A 20,214-nucleotide genomic window follows, 5' to 3' on the forward strand; every position below is an offset into this window, starting at 1 on the left:
GATTCTCTCTCATCACTAATGTTTCTATTTCTCTCTCCCTCTCCCTTCATCTCTGAAATCAATATATATACACACACACACACATATATATATGTGTGTGTGTGTGTGTATGTGTGTGTGTGTGAATGTTTTAAAAGTGCAATGCAGATACTCCTAAGAACAAAATTTATTAAAACCTTCCAGTTCCTACTTGCCTCCTTTAAAAAGAACATATTGTCAATTTTCAGTATTAACTCTGAAATGCTGGATAAACAAATTGAGAGATCAACTAATTGGGGAAAATCATCATTTTGAATGGTACAGCCACAGGGACTACTTGCTAATATTACCACAGACATTTCAGTATGCTTTGCAGGCACTGCCATCTACCTCATTTCATACCCCAAACTCCAGTTCATTTTAATGGACAAGGAAAGCCACTGTAATACAGATATTAACATTGTCATCTCTTACTAAGTTTTCCCATCATCCTATGGAGCATACTTAGTGAAGAATTGCTTTTCCCCAACAGGTTATAGATACCAAGAACAACAAAACCTGTAGTCTTGTAAAACCTGTTCTTCTTAAAAAAAAAAAAAACAAAAAAAAAAAAAAAGCCACTTCTTCATCTTGGATAACAGGTAGAGTCAAGTCAAAGACATGACTTTGAAGCCTTAGAAGGCACTCTAAAGGGTCACAGGCTTATAATTCCCAAACTGGAAAGTAAAGAATACAATAAACACATCACCCAGCAATACATTTAGGAGTAATGGCAATAACGAATGAATACAATAAACACATAACTTAGGAATACCAGTAATAATGAATGAACACATTAAGTCTCCTACCTCTCCCACAAGCTTTGTAATAACCCTGTTGATTTTTTTTTTTTTTTCTTTTACTGCCACTAATCTGGTCCACCCTCTCAGCCAGCATTTTTATTGCTATCACATCACAGTTTCATTAAGGGTCACTCCACTACTGAGTGGAAGGGATCCTTGCAACAGAGGGCAAAGCCACAGTCCCAACCGCATGGTCAACGGAGTCTGCCTGTTTACTGACTTTTATAGATGGTGAAGTTCCTTGTGAAGGTACAATGGGGCATTATCTTTTCCTCACCTTGAATGGACAACGCAAGAATCTTGACCAGCCAAATAATGTGAACAGCCACTCAATCAAGCGACATGACAAGTGGAGAAGTGGTTCTAACTTAAGTGAGCATCAGGATCACAGGGTGAGCTTTCTAAATAATACATATTCCTAAGCCCCTCTCTCGCTGTATTAAATCATTAACTCTGGAGACCTATGAATCTATCTACACTAATAAAAGAGAAAGATGCCAACTGACCATACCTCCATGATGCCCCCCAGCCAATAAGGAGTATGCAAATTAACAAAAAAAAGATGATGGGTTAATTTGCATACACAGGCACAGAGCAAAGACTGAAAACTGAAGAGGCTTGGCTTCTCCACTGCACCTGGAGTGTACCAAGGCCAGAGCGAAAGCCTGGGTCCTGGGTGCTGGGTGCTGGGTGCTGGGTGCTGGAGGAAAACCGGTGCCGGCAGCCAGGGGAAGGAAGGCCTATTGTATGAATTTTCGTGCAACGGGCCTCTAGTGTGTATTATAAGCAAAAACTGTGCCTCCCAAGCCCATAATTAATATAATCAGATGAGTTTGAGAAACAAAGGAAAATAAGGGAACATTTGAAGGGATTATTGGCTTCCTGTCAATCTGCAAAAGCACTTAATTACCACTGTACTTCCTCTTCTATGGTGTTAGATGGCATAATGATACTAGAATTTTGATATTCCAGACAGGGTATGAAAATCATTGTTTTTATTTACAGCAAATTAGCTTTATAGCTATCATATAGTAACATAACTAACCAAAAATGCCATAAAACAGTTAAACTGAAAATGTTAACAGAAGACATCTTAATGGTTGAATGATTGATTATTGCAAGCTCCTACTTAAATTTCTGTAATAAATGTATATTCCGTAATAAATGTATTTGTTAGTCCTTTTAGGAAAACAGATACTTAAGCATTGGTGTCCAAATTTAAGAGATTTAAAAACTTGTTTTAAAGTTGTCTAAGTCTCATTTATAAAAAGGGGATAATAATTTCATAGTCATACCATTATAATTAAATAAGAAATACTTGTACCATAAATTTTTAAACATGAATGTATTTGAGCACTACCTTATATTAGATACTATTCTAAACTATTCTAACTATTGTTGTGGGAGTTTTTGTCTTTTTAAAAATGTATCTTTACTATTGAAAGCATTACAGATGTCCCCTTTTTCTCCTCCCATTGACCTCTTCCACCCCACTTCTGCACCCCCTCCAAACTATTGTTTTTAATCCACCAATAATTTCTATCAATTTGAATTATTTTTGTTTAAAATTTCTTTTTCCCAACTCTTTCCAAGATTCTAACCTGAAATGTAGCCATTATCTACATTCGGTTTTTAAATTCAGTAGTGTCAAACTCATAAAAGCCACCTGTTTGAAAGAGATCATTTTCAATCCTCAGAAAAGTCTTATGAATCAGATTATTCAGCACCCTCTGTTTTATAGATGAGAAAGTTCAGTCAGACTATAACTTGCCCAAATCCACACAGCATGTAAAAGCAAGTGATAACCTAGCCTTCTTATCCAACTATGATAAACTAAGTATCTCCAGAACAAAACACCCAGAATAAATTTTAGTCCTTTCCTCCAAAGCTCTGCTAATTGAGGATCCTGGCTGGTAAAAACAGGTCTTATGTTTTCAGTCAGGTGCACACATTCTCCTTCCCCAGAACATTAAAATGAATTGTCTCTTTAAATCATTTATCTGTCCCATCTGGTTGGTCAAGGATATCCTGGTGCCTTTTGCCTATATATATATATATATATATACACACACACACACACACACACACACACACACACACACACACACATATGTATGCCCAAATTTCAAGCTTAGAATGCTTTCTGCCTGAGTTGTCTATACTTTATTATTAATAATTATATTTATATTTGCAATAAATACAATAAACATTTCAGCTGGACTTAGGACTCCACTAACTTTATCCATCGAGAGCAGTGATAACTAAATAAACAAGCCTACAATTATTTTGCCTACTTTCGCATTTATATTACATTAGAAGACAACAATTTGTAAAGGTGGTTTTTATGAGTTTGACATTATTGTTATTTTAATTCTCACCTGAGAATATGTTTATTGATTTTAGAGAGGGAGAGAGGGATGGAGGAGGAGAAAATAACATTAATCGGTTGCCTCCTGAATGCACCCCAAACAGGGGATCAAACCCACAATCTAGTTATGTGCCCTGACCAGGAATCGAACCCGAAACCTTTCTGGTGCAGGGGGATGACACTCCAACCAACTGAGCCACCCAGCCAGGACTGAGTTTCACATTATTGAATCCAATAATTGAATTTGAATGATGACTTCATTTTAGGTTAGAATCATGAGAAGAGTTGAGTAGAACTGGAAAGGAGACATCATAAACCAAAAACTAATTCAACTTGATGAAATAAATGTTTGACTGCCTGATAAATCTAAATTTTTTAATTAAACTTCTTGAAGTAATAGGTAACAGTGGTTAATAACATTATACAAATTTCATCTCTACATTATAATTTGGCATCTGTTGAGTGCTCCCAACCCAAAGTCTAGTTTCCTTCCATTACCATATATTTGACCCCCTTGATCCAATTTATCTAATTCCCTTCCTCTCTGATAACCACAGTTCTATTGTCTGTACCTATGGTTTTGCTTTGTTAGTTCATTTGTTATTTTTGTTTTCTATTCCCCATTTAAGTGAAATGATATGGTTTTGTCCTTTCCCCTCTGACGTCTTTCACTTCACATAATACTCTTAAGATCCATCCAATGTGTTGCAAAGGGCGATGAATCTTTATATGTTCATTAAAGACACTTTTCCCAAGAGTTTCAGAGCAAGTATTGTATACAAAAGGTGACCATTTTCAAAGTAATTATCTACTGTACGTTGTTTCTCAGATCAATCATGTTGCTCTCTTAAAAATGAGTTCACCTTGCCGGAACCAGTTTGGCTCAATGGCTAGAGCGTCGGCTTGGGGACTGAAGTGTGCCGGGTTCGATTCCGGTGAAGGGCATATCCCCAGTAGGGGGTGTGCAAGAGGCAGCTGATCGATGACTCTCATTGATGTTTCTAACTCTCTATCTCTCCCTTCTTCTCTGTACAAAATCAATAAAATATATATTTTTTTTAAAATTAAAAAAAAAAATGAGTTCACCTTGAAGCCTAAGGAAGTACTTACTAATTAAATGGCACAGATCTGCCAAGAGACAGGGAATGTTGTGTTATTCCTTGAGAAGGAATCAAAAGACACACACTTCAGAATTGTCCCATCTTTCGCAATATCACCCACATTAATTCCAGGAGTTCCTCCTGTTCTAAATAGAGTCAATTCAGAGAGGAAACAATGAAAAATATGCCCAGTAATAGCCCTAGTAGAGAAACAGATAACATCACATATGTTTCATTACATGGAAACTCTTCTCACAAAGACGCCCATTATCTTCTTCTCAAACAGCATTATATTATTGAACATTTCCACCTTTGTTCAAGGCCACAGGGAAGAAGAAATGCCTAAACAGAAATTCGATTTTCTAATCCGCTTAGATCTTATCAAAACACAGAAGAGGAAATTAAAAAAAAATGTGTCAGAGCCTATTAAAATTAAAAATTAAAATTGCTCAACTGGAATTCCATATTGGCTTTAAGTGCTAAGTTTTTCAACGTTTTTCCCCACCCATCTACACTTTTGGAAAACTTTTAAATCTCACCGTCCTCCATAGTATAGGTTGTCCTCTCGCCCCAATTTGAGAATTACTGTACCCACACCAGCTAAAGTTTCCCCATGTTAATTTCTGTGGCTTATATTATGGAAGTTATATAGACTTTTCTGAATTCCAAATATCATTACTCAATATTTCACCCCTGAAAATCATTACTTCAAATGAATATGTAAGCTACTCAAAAGCAAAAGTGCCATATATTTCTAATAGGTTATAAAATGATTGGCTTCCTAGGCAAACAGAATTGTGCCTATGGTACATGGATTATCCTCATAACAATTACCTGTACTATCTCAATAGGACATCTTTCTTCGCCCACTCAGTCTGGTGTAGAATTCTTACAAAGGCATGTAGTGACATGGAAAGGAAATTACTGAGATCTTGAGGTTCTGAGCAAGTCACTGATTCCTTCTGCATCTTTGTTTCCAAATGTGTTTTCTAAAAATGATTAAGTCAAGGGTTTCTACATTCTAGAATCTCTTTAGTCAGTCACTAACTCAGCATCCTACCTATTTCCAGAGACAGTTCATTGTACTAATCTTCAAATACATTAACCTAGCCAAACATCTACCACCAATCGCTTGATCTTTCTTAAATGCTAAATGTAGTCACTAGTCTGTAAGGTGATCTAAATTAAAAACACAACAACAAAATAAAAAAATAAAAAAAAAAGGAGTAACACAAAGGTAACATGAGTGGAATGAGATTAACCCGAGTTCAATGATACTAGGAGTATGTATCCTTCAAATTACAGAGCCAACTTTATGAGGGAAAGGATTTCAAAAGATGAAAACACACATAAGAAAATAATAGTTGGGCAATAATATAATGTTTTCTTTTCTTCTCAGGAGTATTCAAGGAGAGAATAAACCTCTATTAGTGTCCTTTCCAAATCCTACCTACCTAGTAAATTTTCTTGCCATTTCACTAAAGCACTGAATCTCATTTGCTTATTTAGTTCTAACTCCAGCTCAATAACCTCCTAACTAACCCACTAAGAGCACTCTCCCCTCTGCTGAAATTTCAGGAAATAAAATAACTTATTTAAAATTACACTGTCCTATTAGATCATAAAATACTAGAGCTGGCAAAGTCCTTAGGAAGCAACTGTCCAACCCTTCATTTTATAAGCAAACTAGAGCCTAAAGAAATTAAGCAAGTTAGCTTTTTCACAACGGGTCTACCTCCAGAACACAGGCTTCATGAAAACCACCACTAAATCAAAGCAAAAATGGGAAAGGAAAAGACTCATATCAACATCATTGTCATTGGACATGTAGATTTCAGCAAGTCTACTACTACTGACCATCTGATCTACAAAGGTGGTGGGATTCACAAAAGAACCATAAAAAAAAAAATTGAAAAGAATGCAGAGATGGGCTTCCTTCTAATGTAAGATTAACTTATTCACAGCTTTACTTTAAAAATCCATTACGCCACTACTCACAAATTTGCATAATAGCCCTTCCTTGAGCAGCCTATAAGAATTACATAGAGCCAAAACTGGTTTGGCTCAGTGGATAGAGCATTGGCCTGTGGACTGAAAGGTCCCAGGTTCAATTCCAGTCAAGGGCATGTACCTTGGTTGCAGGTACATCCCCAGTGGGGAGTTTGCAGGTGGGAGCTGATTGATGACTCTCTCTCATCGATGTTTCTAACTCTCTATCCCTCTCTCTTACTCTCTATAAAGAATCAATAAAATATATTTAATAAAAAAGAATTATAGAGAATATAATGAACAACATAAACTGATGAACAAAAATAAAGCCAGAGGGGGGGGGGAAATTTTAGAATAAAATAGAAGTAATATGTTATTTTCAGATTTTTACTATCGCTTACAATTTTTGTGATTTTATAGTATGTTAGTACAGTTTTGGTAATGTTATTTAAAATATTTTTCTTGAAATATGAATGTTTATTACATGTAACATATTTAAAATCATTTTATTGAAATATTAACATTGATTGCATGTAAATGGGTAATTATTTTGTATCTACAATAGATTTGTTTTGTATATTGTAAAAAAAATAATGAATTTTGAATTAAAAAAAGAATTAAATATATAACTTCCACAGAGTAGACATTCTCTCAAAGAATCAGCAAAGATCCAATTCAGGAAATTGTTTTTAAAATTGAAAGCTGGGGACACAAGAGAGGCAAAGAAGGGCATGCTACATACCCTGGGAAAATCCAGCCACTCCTGTGCTGCTACACAAAGTCGGCACCTTAGAAAACCACTGATAGTTCAGTTGAAAGGAGAAAATAGACTTTCATCTTGAGTTACGCTTCTAAATTATTTAGACCACCAAAATGTCTTTAAGACCCTACTACTTTGAGAGCTATGCTGAATGCACCAATTTTGTTAAGATTTTGGATCCTCAAAATAGAAAATATTTGGTAGTATGGGTCTTACTTTATGTTATCCACGGAATGAAGAACTGTAAGAGTGGTTTTTAAATTTGACTGCACTTCAGTATAAAAACTTTTTAAGACGTCCAGTACCCAGGCCACAATCCAAATCAATTAAATCAGAATCTCTGGGGTGAGACTCCAGCATGAGTAAATCTGTCCAGATGTTTCCAATGTACAATAAAAAATAACCACTACTGAACCAGATGATCTCCAAGGTCAATCTAGTTCCAAAATTCTCATCTAAGTCAGCTCATGTCCACTGAGCCATGCAATTTTAATGCTAATAAAGGCTAGCGATATAATTGTTAAAGGCAGGTTATGGAAAGGATATAGTAATTCACCAATGTAAAAAGTGTGAATAATCAGTGGTAATTGATTATTGAATATTCACTAACCAACTGGGTATGACAGCAAAACCCCAAATTTAAAAACTAAAAGAAAGACAATTTGAGCCAAGAACACATTTAAGCTATATAAAACTTATAAAATTATTTATCAACACATGAGGCTATATGGTAATTTCTCAGTTTCCCTAACTTTCCCTTATTAATAAATCCCTTGCTATGTGTATCAGAATGTGTGTGTGTGTGTGTGTGTGTGTGTTCACAGCATTGGGCAAAAATAAGTTATCAGTTATGGGTATGCAAAACTGAGTTTAATTTTGTATTATTTATTATTGTATTATTTCCCATACAAACTACTGTAAACCTCTTTTTTCCCTACCCCAAACATATATGCACTTATATTCTAGCTCTGTCCAATGAGAGAGCCCAGAAGAGGGAATAACCCTGCAGCAGTGAGCACAGCTAACTACCTAGATCTTGGTTTCTACTATCATTTTCCAATCAAACACATCAGGGGTGCATAGAGAAATGGCTAACTCTAGAACCGGGGTGAGGGAAACCCAGTGGAAGCTGAAGCATTTAGTCATATCAGAAAGTGCTTAAGGGGAAAGAGAAAGATGGGGCACATCAAGTGGCCACAAGAGCAAACCTGAAAGAGCTCTAATGCCCAGGGATGGAAAAACCTGAACAATAAAATAACGTCCCATTAAACTACAACCCAAATTATAGAATTGATATGCTTGAATCCATCATGTTATAAATACTTGACTGAATAAATGAGGGAAAACGGGTAATCTTTTTTAGAGAGGAATTCCAAATGATGTATATAGGAGGTGAGACTCAAATCTCGCCATCCCATCCCTTGAGTGTGGACTGGGTTAAAGCTGTGCTTCCACAGACTAGAGTCTGCACGAGGAAGGTGGGGGTAACATAACCTCCCAGCAGAGAAACCCGACAAACACTACCTGAGCAGTGTGACCCAGGTTACATGTGACCCTGGTATTATGTAACATTTCATGGACTTCCTCCAGAAACTCACACCCACTGTATCATTATGAGAAAAACATCAAACCCCCACCGAGGAACATTCTACAAGATAACTCCTCATTAGTCTGTCCCTCCCAACCATCAAAGCCATAAAAAAAAAAAAATAATTAAAAATAAAAATAAAAAAAAAACAAGGGAAGATTGAGTAATACAGGTCAGAAGAGAAGGAGGCATGATGACTGCATGCAACTTGATAGCCTGGATGGGATAGTCTGGAACAGAAAGACGTATTCGTGGAAAAACTAAAAGAGTACGGATAAAGTCAAGGGTTTACTGAACATTACTGTAGTATTGTTTTCTCTGTTTTTACCAATGAATCATGGTAATGTCAGATGTTAACTGTAGGAGAAACCCAGTGAGAGATATACATGGACTCTCTAGACTCTCTTTGCAATGTATGTAATTGAAAATTATTCTGAAGTAAAAATTTTATTTTTTGGAAAAAAAACGATATGCATGTGGATAGATCTAAAGAAAGAAAGAAAGAAAGCATCACAGTTAAAAAATAACAATGCAAAAAATCTCCAAAGGTTCAGCAATGGCATGCTTCCTCTGAAGTTGGATCTAAGCTTGGCAATGCATTAAACTGGAGAGAAGGAACATTCATCGTTTCAAAGGACTGAAAGCCTAAACCACCTACTTTCCCCTTTCTTCTTAACCACATCCATGATCGAGACCCTACTCATTCTTGCTCCTCAACATCGCCTTTCTGCTACCACCGTCCAACATCTATTTTAAGGCTTTCATCTACATGTAGAGGCAGTAATTTGTCTCCCCACCATCAATCTTTTCCTGTCCTATCAATTTCACACAACTGTTACTTCTCCAAAATGAAAAACTTAAAAATCTTTGATGGCACCATACTTTAACCACAGACCGCACGCACGCACGCACAAACACAAACACATGCATGCACGCATGCACACACCATAAAGTAATAACTGATATTGGCTTTGACCAACCTCTTACTATCCCTTCCCCAAGCACCGTATTTGCTAATCAAAATAATTTGCTCCCAAAAGCCCACAATAATTTTTCTTTTTGTTTGTGTTTAATATTTTTCATCTTATATCAGATTGTGGGCTCCCTAAAACAGGAAACATCAGGTCTTACTTATTCAGATTCATTCTCCACTGACTAACACAGGACCTTATGCAAAACAGGTACTTAATACATGTTTTTTAATATCCTGCAAAACTTCGTTCCCACAGAAAATCAATTTGAAGATAAATAATAGTAATTTAAAAACCTCCTTAAAAATCAGTTTAACAAGCTCTGCTCAAAACTGGTCATCTGACCACATTTGAGTCATCTTTTCAATGTCACACCAATTCAGATGACCAGCGCCAAACCGAACTAGACTCTGAGATAAGCCATTATCTTTGACTGCAGCTGTGAGCAACTGTGAGACCACAAAGAGGAAGAAAAAAGGACCATTCAACTGGATGGCAGAACTGCAAGTACTTTTAAAAAGTACAACCTATATGTTACAGACTTGTGTGCCTCTGTCCTGGTCTACCTTTGAAACCAGTGCTTATGATCTCCATGATAACGTCCACTATCCCCCACAGCACAGGGGCTAGGAAAAGCACAAAAGAGATCTCGGATTTATCCAACAATTTGGGGCAAAATTTCTGTAGCCAAGCCCTAAGTCCCATCCACTACTCAGATTTCCTTACTTGATCGCATCCTATATGTCTTGTTTACTAGGTCACCGGCAAAAAAAACACATGCCTCACACCGACAGTGAATGACAAGAAAGAAAGGAAGGTGGAATAGTCAACTACACAGGAGCCCGCGTTACCTGAAACCTTCTGGCTCAACACCTGATCCCCAAACAATCCATATTCAGTTCATCATCATTATGTGTGGATTCCATATTTGTGAATTCCCCTACTTGCTAAAATTTGTTTCTAACCCCAAAATTCAATACTCAAGGCGCTTACTTCCAAGGTCATCCAGGGACATGCACAGAGTGGTGGAAATCGTGTCATCCTATAGGCACCATCTCACCAGCCCCGCCTTGGGGGAACTAGGGCACTGCTCAGCCTTCTTGTTTCAGCTCTTCTATGTAAACCAGTCCTTCTTGAGGTGGACTTGTGTCACGTTTTTCAAATCTTTGTACTTTGTGTTGGTGATTTCACTGTTTACAAAGGCCCCCCAAGCATAAGTACCGGCTAATGTTCCCAAACAAGAAAGCTGTAATGTAATTGAGGGAGAAAATGCACCTGTCACCAGTAGATACTCGTCCTTCCCATATGGGTTAGAGTGCTGTTCATGAGTTCAATGTTAATGAGGCAACAATATACAGGGTAGGCAAAAGTAGGTTTACAATTATACAAAATATAAGAATATAAGAATAAATTCTGTTTTGTGTACTCACACCTGTAAACCAACTTTTACTCACCCATGTACATTAAATGGGGTATCTTTACACAGAAAATGGAGTTATATGTTGATTTGGTGACAAAATGGTTGTGACCAGAGGTTTGCAGGAACCTAGCCTTGAATATGCCCTAGGAGAAATGGCTCATGGTTCGCTAATTCAGTGCTCTCCATGATTTAATAGATTATAAGTACCATAAGTAACAAGATAAATTAAAATAATGTATTGTAATAACAGTAACAACATAACTAATAATAATGTAAATTAATATTACCTGATGAAGCTTCTAGAATTTGCAAATATATATATTTGTAAAAGATTACAGGAGCAATTTTCTAAGATCCAACTTTTTACCTATGCCCAACCATTTTTTTTTTTTTTAAGAATAGTGTTAATGTTGCAACATTTTATAAATTCAAAATTATGTCCTAAGTCACATCTGTTTGTGATAACAACCTGTCCCCTATGAACTTCAGATTATCAGTCTAAAACAAACAAGAAGCAAACCTACCCAATTCTCATTAGGCTGAGTGAAATAAGCCAATCAATGAAAGAGAAACACCACACGACCTCACTCATTTGTGGATAATAAAGAGCATTATAAACTGATGAACCAAAAGATAGATATAGAGACAGTATATCAACAAGTAGACTGTCAAATTACAGCGGGGAGGGGAGGAAGATCTGGGGGAGATAATAGATCAACTGAAGGACTTTTATACATGCATATAAATACAACCAATGGACACAAAACTCTGGGGAGGGAGGGGATGTGTGGGAGGGAGGGAGGGGGGCAAAAAAAATATCAATAAAATATATTTTAAAAAAAACAAAACCTACCCAATTCTAAACAATTTTATGAAATGCTTATGCAAAACTGAACAGTCTAACATTTAATACTTAAAGCAATTTTTGAGCACTCAAAATTACTAATATACATATAAATTATCTATTTAGGAAAATAAAACAGGTAATTCCCTAGTTCTTTTTCATCATTTATATGAAATAGTCTAATTTAAAAAAAAAAAGTAGAAGGGGGTATGAATGGGAAACAGGAGGACAAAGAAGAAAAAGAAAAACTAAAACTGAAAATTTAACTAAATTTGCTATTTTAAAGTGTCCAGAGTACAGTTGAAGAGCCAATTTTACTTCTTAATCAGTGGATAAGATATTTCAGGCATGATGCAGATTTAAAAATTGAGACCTCAAAAAATGCTGTAGTGTATAAATCTGTTTAACCCAAGTTTAATTTGGATCCAAACAGTAATTTCAAAATACATAGTAGTAAACATTTTTTAAAATGTCAACATTTCACAAAATATACTATAGAGAAAATTTGCATAACATAAAGCAATCTATTCTTACGAAATAGGTTTACTTTTGTTTCTTCTGGGCCTGTTTGTCAAAGTCCCACCAGAAAACAACAAATAAGCAGAAAGATGTACATTCTCCTCCTGAGAAAATGTAATATGAAATCAAGATTGCCTCCTGCACCCAGTGCCTAAGTATACAGTCAAAACTGTGAGAATGAACAGATCATCTTTTCTGTCAAAGAACAGTTTAGACAGCCGCCATTTTGGACTGAGTGACTTGGCAGCTGCCATGCTGACCACATGGCTTGCAACTCCCCTGGGGCCACCACCTTGAAACAGCAAAGGCCAACCTCACCCTTTCTATTAGCCAATGGCGAAAGACTGTGCTCTAGTCAAGAGCAAGGGACAGGTCATGTGCATCAGGGATTATAAAGCTGAGCAGCCCACCTTGTCGGTGTGCACGCGTTTCCAGATGATTTGTGTGCACCCTTGTACGCAGAAGTAAAGATGTTTGCCTTGCTGCCTGGCTCCTGGATATGTTTTGTATTCTACCAGACCCCTGATTTGGGGGACTCGCCTTATTTCTAACAAACCTAAGAGTGGTTTATAAGAAAACCATAAAAAAATCACACTGAAATTACATTTTCAATGAAAAGAGTAGGCATTTCATAGGTGGTTAGTAATTATATACCACCATATGTATTTTAAGTACTTCAGAGTCTTTAGAGGGAAAATTAACCACCATCTTGGATAAGTTAATTTGCATGCTCATTCCTGATTGGCTTGTGGGCGTGGCAGAGGTACAGTCCATTTGCATGTTTCTCTTTTATTAGATAGGATAAAATGAACTGAGATTACTGGAAAGAATAGGAGAACAAAGTAAAGATAGCTTTTGCCAAATCATATATTTGCGTTCCTATACTCAATGACATGGAAAGGATAGGAAGAAATGAAATTGAAGCATTACACAGAAATACGACAACTAACATACTAAATATCCATTACTAAAGGACTAGATTAACTGTGATACAATGGAATGCTATATACCAACTAAATAAACAAACCTAATATACATCAACATAAAAAGACCTCAAGAAATATGGCTGAGAAAAAGGCAAGTTTCAGAATGACATTAGTAGCATTATAGAATTTAAATGAACTTTTAAAACACAAAACTATGGTTTATGAAGACACATAGAACAAAAGAATAAAAACAGATTGCAAGGACATCCACCAAATTTTCCACAGTGATTGGTACTGGGTAAGAGCAAAGAATATGAGACTAGAGAAGGAAAAAAGGGTCTTTCTCTATACTGTTCCGTTGTCAGACACACACATACACAAACACACACACAAAAGAATATGAAAAAAGGAGGTTGCAAAAAGACAAATGGGCTTCTGGCTACCGTAAAAAAATAATTTTGGTGAACAAACTGACTATACACATTGAGGCTTCACTATGCTGTCACAGCATACACAGACACAACCCAATGTCATACTCTTGTCTGTTACTGGAAGCTACATTTATAGAACCTAAGGTCTCCATGGCAACAGCATGGTCTGTCAGAAAAGAAGGTCTTTGTTCAGAGTCAGAGAAAACACTTCCCCAAAAAGTACCCTGCCCATCTAAAAACAAACCAAAAAAGGCCAGAAATACGTACTCCATACAACTCACTCCCCCTCAGATATCAACTTCAAAGCATGTAACATTTGATAAAAGCTCTTATCTAGAGCATTATGTGTATATCCTTGCAGGTGTAAAAAAACTGTAAAACTTAATCCAAGTCCTCAGTCGAGATAAACTATTATCATATGGTTTTTACAAATCCTTCTTTTATTAATTAATTCATATGGGCCCAGTAAAATATTTTGTACACAAAAATATATTTTCTATGAGTATGGCAGAAGATGGAGAAAATAAACATTCCAGGCATGTTATTTTTATGTCTTTCGCTTTTACAGGTTTCCCTTTATATCCCGTAACCTTTGAGACTCCAACAAGGGAATTTTAAGATATGAACCAAGAAAAAGAATGTCTCCTTAATCCTTGAAAATTACTCAACAACCATTATTTTTAATGTTTTAAAATAAACAGGAAATTACATGCATTTGTCTTGATTTCATCTTGCAATCTAACACAGTGCTTAAGAGTACAAGTTCCAGACCCCAAGTCCCAGAGTTCCAACACCAGCTTTACCCCTTACCATCGGCATCGGCTCTGATAAGCCACTGCACTTCAAAGCCTCCTCTGAAAAATGGGCTAACATGTTCTTTACATAATGTTCTTTACGTATGTTCTTTACATAAAAATGGGCTAATATGTTCTTTACATAATGTTCTTTACGTATGTTCTTTACATAAAAATGGGATAATATGTTCTTTACATAATGTAAAGAGAGAATCCAATACATGCTTGATATTAGCTGTGAGTGCTTATAAGCTAGAAGACTTTAAAAATTAACCATTGCTTTCTATAGTTGAAAATGCTGAATATGAAAAGAGGGCTCTTTTTAGAACTCTATGTGTTAAGTGATCTTTTTTACTTTGTAACAATAAACTTGCTTCGTTTACCCTTTTGTGCCTACATGCATTTCACATTATTTTCTATGTGTGTTATTTTTTTTTTTAAATAACATAAAATAAACTATGACGTATTCTGGCAAATCAACCCTTCCTCCATAGCAGCTGTTGTGTGAAACTGACTTATGAAATGTAGACAAAGAAATGAAATATTGGATCATCTGGTGCCATCCACTTGCCAATGTACCCGTAGAATTTTTCCATCCTATAATTCATGTTCAAATACCGCAAATAAATTGTTTACTGGTTTTGTCAGAAATCAATCTGGATTTATTATATATGAGAAAAAATGTTTCTCATTTTGTCGGAGCTATAAATCCATTAACTTCGGATGACAACAATAAAGGGAAAAATAAAACAAAATGTTACTATGATTTTTAATGTTCTGAGTGGATTTTTTTTTCCTTCTTTGTGGATTAAAATACCTCTTTCTTTACTTTCAGAGTCAAAAAAAATAAAATAAACATGCAAATGAAGTCTCTGTTCCAAGCGTCCTAGATAACAATCTCTGCTATAAAGTTGCTATTCCTATCATCTTAGATCCACACAACATGGAAGGACATCTGGTCATATGTACTCAGAAAGCACTGGGAATTCTTCCACTCTGGACACGTGCCCCACACAACACGGATGCACTGAGATGAGCACTTACGTTACCGAAGTGCTGGGCTCTCAGAGTCCCCTCTTTGTGGAGTCTGTCGCCACTTAATATCAAGCACGTCTTGTTGCTAAGTAGGTAAAACTGGTTAAAATACCCTCCAACACTAGACAGTAAACATGAAAATATGTTCAACCTCACCCAGAATCAAAGAATTGTTATCTAAACACAATTTTTCATTTCTCAGATTGGCAAAATTGTAAACATTTAATGAAAGCTATCAGTGGCATGGATTTTTACACACTGATGGCAAAAATATAAATTGCACAACTTTTTCAATGAGCCATTTGCCAATAGCTGTCAAAATGTTAAATTTATGTATTTATATGTTTATATATTTATATAGAGAGAGAAAGAGAGACTTGGTAATTCTACTGCCAGTAATCTAATCTGTGTATCTATTCACACACACACACAAAAAAATCCAAAAACATACATACACACACGTTTAATGATATTCACCACAGAACTATTTGTAAAGGGTCATGGAATCCACAACTACCATGAATGTCCACCCTTAGGGGACAACTGAGATCCATGACAGTGAAGCCCAGGAATACTGTGCACCCTCTGGACAGGATGAGGCTGACCTCGGATCCCCTCACGGGAATATGTAAAAGGCAAGAACTACATGTACAAAATGACCCCACTAGCTTAAATTAATTTTTTTAAATCTCAATATACTGATAGGATGATAAAACTTAGTTTCCAAGGGTACAAAAATCTTATTAGAGACTGGGATGGTGGTATACAGAAGAGAGGCTTTCCTTCACTTACATTGTTTTAGATTCAGTTCTAAAATATGTTTGTTTTTTTAAAAAAATATGTACTAGTATTTCTGGTGAAAAATGAGGTACAAAATAGATTCAACACCACTGCTTGTAAGATCAGATATTAAGTGGGCACTATCAGTGTTAAATCCTCTCCTCCCAGCACCCACCTGCTATCCAATAAATAACATGCTAGTCTTGATTTTGTTTTCTATTACACTGCATTTTCTTGATCTTTTCAATTAGCCAAACTCAAAATATAAATTCAAGATTCTCTTGTTTTCATCATTTAAAAACACAATAGAGCTGGGGAGGGGGAGAATTCCCCCAACACCGCTCCTGCCTATAAATCTTCATACAGTACTTCCCAAATCAGCAGTTGCCAACCGGTGGTCTGAGAGGTCCAACAGGTTGGCAACTGCTGTCCCAAAAGTCAACTTACCTAACTCGTCACAGGAAGGAGCGCTGTTAGTAGAATTATCACCGAAACCCTTTCCTCACGTCCATCCCCCATAATGAGAAAAACCTGAATCCTCTGACATTTATAACAATTAAAACTGTCACCGCACAACTGGACACTTGGCATTCCAAAATAAACATCCCACAAAATACTTAAAGAAATAATAATGTTATGAAATTAATATATAGCTTCCAAAAACAACTGCTCAGACCTCATGGACCACTGGTGGTCTGCGGAGGTTTATTTGCTGTTTATGTGCTTGATTTCCAGAAAGGGGTTGTGCTTTTATTTTATTTTTAAATTTTTTTATTAAATTATTATCTTTGTACATATACCATTGCTCCCCCCCTCCCATACATGCCCTCCCTCCCCAGAGTTTTGTGTCCATTGGTTGTACTTATATGCATGTATACAAGTCCTTCGGTTGATCTCTTATCTCCCCCAGAGGGGGTTGTGCTTTTAAATATTATATAATACCTGGATACATATCTAGTCATTACATTGGACACCTGAAACTAACTTAACATTGTATGTAAATGGTAACTGAAAAATAAATTTTAAAAAATTTTAAAGAAATAAATATCTGGCATCTTCTCAATTTGTTGAATGCACACACACGTGATAAAAACACATGGCTATACCAAAATAGCCTAAGTTATACTAAAACGATCTTTACCTAACAGGGGGGGAAAAAATCCTTAGAGTATAAAGCATTGAAAACATTGAGGCTAAACACCACAATGGATTAATCTGTGAAAATACAATTAGACTTGCTTTCAAATCTTTAAGCACAACAGGCAGTCCTAGTGAAGGTCATTCATCATTCGTAGTGGTAATGGAAGAAAAGACCACTGGCATGCTATTAAGTCGAACACTCTTAAAAAGGTACTCTAATGGTGAAATATTCCATTCCGCTGACACTCTCAGAGCATGGGCCTCCATTTCCCTTCCAAAAGAAATATCTCAGCAAGCCTGGATTTCCTTCTTCCTGTTTAATGACTCCACCCCTGGTGTGACAAAAACCAAAAAACCTGAAGGAATCTATTTTAAGAACAGATATTTACTTAGGTATTTTCTATTTAATCAGTAGGATGCAAAGTTATCCGTGCCTTACCATAAACAAAGACAAACAAAAAAAACAAAAACTGCCTGCTTTGTCCACTGTTCACTTACTAATATTGAACGAAGAAAAGTCTTTTAACAAATCCTAGTTAATAAAAGATTACTTTCGAATAATTTTGAGCTTAATATCCCAAATTACCAAAATAGCCTTTAAGAAACAGATTAAAATGTTCTGTATACTTTGGGTATATGTGACAGCACAGGAAAATGTCTCAGGATCTCTTTTCTTTGATTCTCTGCTTTAAATGCCTGCTTTACACTGTGTAGGATGCTCTGCTCAAAGCCCTGGGAGTAATTATAACATAAAATGAGATGAAAAAAGAGGAGAGGAGAGGCTGCTTGGGAACCAACGATCCTTTCGATGGAAACAGCTATGGAGTCTGTCATGAGACACCTGCACCTTGCAGCTCCTGCCACTCCTTTCCACACCACCTCTTCACCCACTTCCAGTCCGCTTCGGGAATGCTCCTCTGATGAGCACCGCCTCTCTGGGCTGGGAGTTCCCTGCTCTGTGCCTTACTCACCTGTGCTCCCCAGAGCACCCAGCAGCACAGTGGAGTGCTCCAAACACCTCGCCTGTGCCTTCGGGATGCAGGAGTGTGCCTCCTAGAATTCCACAGTTATGGCCCAGGCTGCAATTCCCACGTTCACTCGAAATGGTACTTAGCCAGATGCACCAAATTGCCTGAGACACTGTTTCATGGAAAAAGGACTCCTTCTCCCCTATTTCAATTCATTCCTGTCTGGAAATCCCCTTCAGGTGGCAGCTACGTCGGGTGTCCGTTCAGCGGGCATGGACTAACTCTAATCTGGGACCACAGGACTGAAGCCCGTCCTGTGATTTTTGGCTCAAAGGGTCTCAGAGATCAATTTTACACTCGAAAACAGGGAAACAGCGTGTGGACAAAAGATATGATATACAGTTATTACACTGCATTTTCTTGGTCCTTTCAATTAGCCAAACTCAAAATGTAAATTCAAGATTCTCTTGTTTTCATCATTTAAAAAAACAATAGAGCTGGGGAGGGGGAGAATTCCCCCAACACCGCTCCTGCCTATAAATCTTCCTACAGTACTTCCCAAATCAGCAGTCGCCAACCGGTGGTCCGTGAGGTTCGAAAGGTTGGCAACTACTGTTCCAAAAGTCCAGTTACCTAACTCGCACAGGAAGGAGCGCTGTTAGTGGTATACTGACGTCTGTTCGTTTGAACAGTGATATTTTGACCAGGCTTACCCTACGTGCTAACATCTGAACTGACTTTTACCCATGCCTGCCTAAATTTCAAAAGCTGAAAGGAGGTAAAATTCTATGCAATGTGGAAGTGAAAACTATAACCAAACTATCTGTATCACAGTCTTGGTTATTTTAGCTGAGTACCATGGAGACACAAAAATATGAATGCTATCCTTTTCTGCTTTTTATCAAAAAGAAGGGAATTCTGTATCAACGCTTCTAGATGTGTGTGTGTGTTTCCATCTATTCCCGATCACAGGACCCCTCAGGAGTGTCAGGGTCGGAGGAAGTAGACACCAATGTAACATCTCTATGGAGATGCCTCTTAGTCTAATACCTCCCTAGGGAAAGCACATGAATGATGATGTCTCAGGCCACATAATGTGGTAAAATTAAACCATATTCATTAAGGTTCCACTAATTAGTAATTCAGTCTGTACAAAAGACAACTACACCATGAAAACGTTAAGCAAATTAATAATACAATAAATCTATATGTGGGCACATTTACCCTACTTAAGAAAAGAATTTAAGAATGCTAGCACATTCTTTGAATGTTAATTACAAATGAGCAATTTGTTCATTCGCTAAATCATTCCACCAGGATGAAGAGACATTTTTTTATATCGATATGTACGATTGTTATTCTTTGTGCTTTGTAGGTAATAAGTTACATGTATTTAAATATTCTACATGAAATGTAGGCATTGCAGAAATTTAAATTACCCTTCTCGGTAAGCTTAAATCTTTGTATTATTCTTCCATTTATTTTTCACAAACTCACTTTCATTACCAAGAATGATTCCTCAGCTATAAATACCTAGAGATGTGTTCTTTCTTAAAGTCACACTCAGTAGAAATGCAAAATAATCCCAGTACTTAAAGATGCTATAATGGCCGAAACTGGTTTGGCTCAGTGGATAGAATGTCGGCCTGCGGACTGAAAGGTCCCAGGTTCGATTCCAGTCAAGGGCATGTACCTTAGTTGAGGGCACATCCCCATAGGGGATGTGCAAGAGGCAGCTGATCAATGATTCTCTCTTTCTA

The 20,214-nt window shown here is 36.7% G+C and overlaps 1 protein-coding gene and 2 long non-coding RNA genes across 13 annotated transcripts in view; all 3 read right to left on the reverse strand.

Moving 5' to 3' along the window:
* Positions 1-20,214, reverse strand: part of RAPGEF2 (Rap guanine nucleotide exchange factor 2) — a 226,943-nt gene that overhangs the window by 177,912 nt on the left and 28,817 nt on the right. The gene's annotated exons all lie outside the window — the stretch shown is intronic.
* LOC123651740 lies at positions 3,781-6,303 on the reverse strand. Its single transcript, XR_006740620.1, has 2 exons — positions 4,276-6,303; positions 3,781-4,052 (listed from the first exon to the last, which is right to left on the reverse strand). It is a non-coding gene; the product is annotated as an uncharacterized LOC123651740 (long non-coding RNA).
* LOC123651739 lies at positions 11,349-13,077 on the reverse strand. The gene is made up of 3 exons (XR_006740619.1): positions 12,937-13,077; positions 11,867-12,549; positions 11,349-11,537 (listed from the first exon to the last, which is right to left on the reverse strand). It is a non-coding gene; the product is annotated as an uncharacterized LOC123651739 (long non-coding RNA).

This window comes from Pipistrellus kuhlii, unplaced genomic scaffold (assembly GCF_014108245.1).
Source record: "Pipistrellus kuhlii isolate mPipKuh1 unplaced genomic scaffold, mPipKuh1.p scaffold_m20_p_8, whole genome shotgun sequence".
NCBI lineage: Eukaryota > Metazoa > Chordata > Mammalia > Chiroptera > Vespertilionidae > Pipistrellus > Pipistrellus kuhlii.